The sequence below is a fragment of the Rhopilema esculentum genome, chromosome 20 (assembly GCF_057945365.1).
Source record: "Rhopilema esculentum isolate cy_ngs chromosome 20, ASM5794536v1, whole genome shotgun sequence".
Taxonomy (NCBI): Eukaryota; Metazoa; Cnidaria; class Scyphozoa; order Rhizostomeae; family Rhizostomatidae; genus Rhopilema; species Rhopilema esculentum.
In genome coordinates this window covers 6,761,595-6,765,450 of record NC_142834.1, presented here as the reverse complement: position 1 = coordinate 6,765,450, position 3,856 = coordinate 6,761,595, and positions in this window count along the sequence as shown.

Sequence of the window (3,856 nt, the reverse complement as noted above, 5' to 3'; positions counted from 1 at the left end):
CGCTGATTTTATTTTTTGTAGTCTTGAGTTTTGCCACCGAAAACATGTAGCTACGTCATTTAATTTAAGTTAGTTTTATCATTCATATTGAGCAGCACAAGATTAAAGATCTAAAAAGGGTTATCCAGGATTAATCCAGGATTATTTGTCCGTTTTTTAATTACAATGCCTGCAATTTGCTAGGTTTTCGTTTACAAGAAAACACTTGCTGCAAATTGAGTTTCCAATTACCAGAAAAGACTGTCTTATAAACTACATAATTAAGATTGTGTAACACGTAAGCCCCAAGCTGCACCCAGTCGCCTCAATAGAGCCACCTCGAATAGAAACCTATGATATAGACTTACCCGTAAAAGACATTCCCTACTTTTGCAGTAGAGTCGTACCCTTCTCTTTAATTGGCACTTTATGGTGCGACCGCAATAAGTGCCTCTAAAGACCTCCTCCTTATCACAAAACCGCGTCTTTTTGTGTCATCAAATGATAGCCAAAATGATTGGTTTATGTTTGATGGCGTAACAGAACAGAGAGAGCCGACGCTCGATTTTCATATCATGATTGAAGTCTCAATTAGTGGCCGTTATAACTGACTGTCTCTCTTTGTAGACATGGCTTTGTGGAAATTAGATTGAAATGAATACCATGTCTACACGAGTGACCCCTCTATATCAACTCTCAGCTAATTAGATACTAAATTGGCCAATGGCGGCGCCAGCCACTAAGCTCTGGTGGGGGACCAACCAAACAAATTTAGGCCATGCCCTTTTACCAACAGGTAACGCCCTTTTACCAACAGAATGACTAACTTTTGTTTGAAAATTGGCAGTTTGAAAATCATAGGATTTAATCACAAAAAGTATGATGTCAAAATATTACCCCTCCCCAAACATTTTCTCATCGAATTTAGACGAAATACAAAATCGATTATGCTGAGAACAAGCTCGGGGTGCTAAAAAGGAATTCAGAAGTTCGTGAACCCAAAGCAGTAATTGGTCAATTGACTGACCCAAAAAACAACTTCCTTGAATTTGAGACCCAAAAAGTGGACCTTTCCTAAAATTATATGAGTGCTGTTTCTGATATTTTTGCATATTTAAAGAAGTTTGACGTCTGTACAAACCATGTCTTTTAATGAGACAATCTCCTAATAAACAAGCAAATGGTCCGGAGAAATGTTAAGCAAACTTAAATCGTAATGACGAGATATCCACAGTTCTTTTGGTTTCCTCGATCTGGCCCAATGCATTTATCGATCTCTTTTTATAGAAACGGACTCTAAACCCAACGTAAGTAATCAAGTGCATCGTCTCCTCAATAGCTAAACTCACAATCAAATTACACAATGAAGTAAAACTAAAAGTACTTCATTTCAATTTGTGCTAAAAATGAAAGTTTCCTGGCTTTTGAAAATGGTTAGAGAGCTGCCTTGATAACGTTGTATTTTAAATGGTAAGTATGGCCTGACCTGCGAAGTGTCTAATTTGTCTGTCTGGTAAAGGAAGCGTTATCTCCCACGATGTATCTCTTTCTCCACACCACAAGATGTCTTGATTAACGTGTAGTTGTTTGGATATTGTAGCATGATATTTTCGAGATAACAAAATTTGCGTATTATTTCTGCACGGTATTTGTTGTGTCTTGATGTCAAAAACATTGGTTCACGACAAAAGCAAAAAAATTATCTTTGTTTGGTATATTGAACTGGGCTTTCTAAAAGTCATTAACTATTTAACAATTGTGCAGAAATGTTATAGATGCCTAATCTTTCAAGAAAATTCTGAACTTCTCTTTTTGAAATGAAGGTTTACTTTTCAGGTTTACGTAAAGTGACGGACGCATTTTGCCCCTCTAAAATTTATGTCTAAAAAAAGGCCAACAACTTAGGTAAGTAATTATTTTCTACAAATTCACTTATTGATAAACTAATGTGATTTTATATTGGTAAACCCTCTGATAAACTCTTATTAGCTCTGGTATCGAGGGAAACATTTCAGCTAAAAGTAATTAAGTACATCATAGGACTGACAAGCAACTAGAGTGGAAAGGTATTCCTGCCTCCCCCCCCCCCCCCCTGATAAAAGATCTTTATGAAGTTTTTGTTGAAACTATGTTTTATTATTAGTGCTCTGTTGGGGGGGGGGGGTAGTTGCAGGGCATAATCTACGGTAAATCTACTTCATCCTTCTATCTAGCAGTTTTTGAGTTGATCTATGTACATGCAAGCGAAAAAGCCGCCAGTGTGTAGACAGAAGGAGTTCGTTTTCTCTCTTGAACTCCAGTGGTAATTTTTCTTTAGGCACGCGGCACTGGTTGGACAACTTTACCGGTCTTGCGCTGCGTTTTTCTGATTGGCCTATTTCGATCCAAAATTGGGTATATATTTTTCATCGTATTCTTTCGGACCCTTATTCTGACGTTTTAAGCCCTGAGGAGTGTCAGACGAAAGAGCTTTTAGCCAATATGGTATAAAATGCTTGCTTTTAAAAAGCCATTTTCAAATCTACACCACCAATATTTTGACATCACTTGTGCATAGCATCCAGAAAATTCCTCATGCCACACCCTTTCTACACTAGTGTCCTAACCTCTTGTTTACGATTGTTCATTTTATCCTGATATTAGCCGAATAAAAAAATTAAATAGCTTTACTTGAATAAAATAGAAAGAATATGAACAAAATTATTTTTGTAAATAGGAAAAGCGAGCAAATGTTTTGCACATTTCCATTACTTCAAAATGTTTCGACTCAACTTGGCAAAAGGGCCACCATCAACAGTGCCATTTTTCTCAATGATAACTGTTATCAGCTGACATGAATACTTAAAGGTATTATCTCTGCAAGAGTTTTGGCAGGTTTAGAAGACAGGTACCATACTTGGATCAAGACGAATGTCCCTAGAATTCCACATTGAGGAGCAGCAAGCTCACCTTTCAAGTTCTCGGGCATAAATTCGTTGACATTCGGTTTCACTCAGTACAATCAACGACATTTTCACCTTACGAGCAACCTTTACTAGAATTTCTGAAAAAACTGTTTGAAATACACGTTTTCCGTGACTTTTTAGTATGAACACGTTCAACTGCCATCTTCAATAGCATTGTGAAGGCCAGGGACTGTGAATTCCCTTGAAGTTAAAAGCCTGCGGTCTTCCGCCTCTGCTTCTTACTGTCTCTTTTAGGATGCTTGGCTTTAGTTTTGTTTGATCACTTGGTCTCTTCCTGTGAGCTAGCAAGATTTTTCTTATTTTTACCTTCAGGTTCGAGTTTGTTTGTCGAAGTTCTTCTTTTGTAATAAAAAAAGAGCTAACGAGATGTTTCTGTCCTTTATTAATCTGCGAGGACTTTCGTTTATATCATTTTGTGCCATTATGGTGGCGTGCTGTGAATAAACTTACCCACTTATTTGTCATTTTCAGTTCTTAAAACGTATCATTTAATAATTGTCTATATTATTTTCTATTTTGTAACATTACATGTATACGTGAAGCGTCCGTAGTTGTTAGTCTGGTTGCATGTAATGGCCATGGGGTTTTAAATGTCCTTTGCTTTTTTCTTTACTTTCTTTTAAGTTGGTAAGCGTACACTACTGGCTATATCAAAGCTAATTGAAGCCAGCTAAATATGATAACAACAAAAACCGACATTGCAGTAGTAAATGATCTATCAATAAAATATATCAATTTGCTCCCCATGGTATCGTATCTGTAGCATCGTAGAGAAATTAGAGAGTATAGTAAGAATGTAGTTTGTATTGTATTATTTTATCGGGGTATAAAAAAGACCTCAACATTAGAGTTTAGACCATAAAAGCACCAAACCTCGTTTCAGTGCATGGCTCATTTCTATATTTGGCACA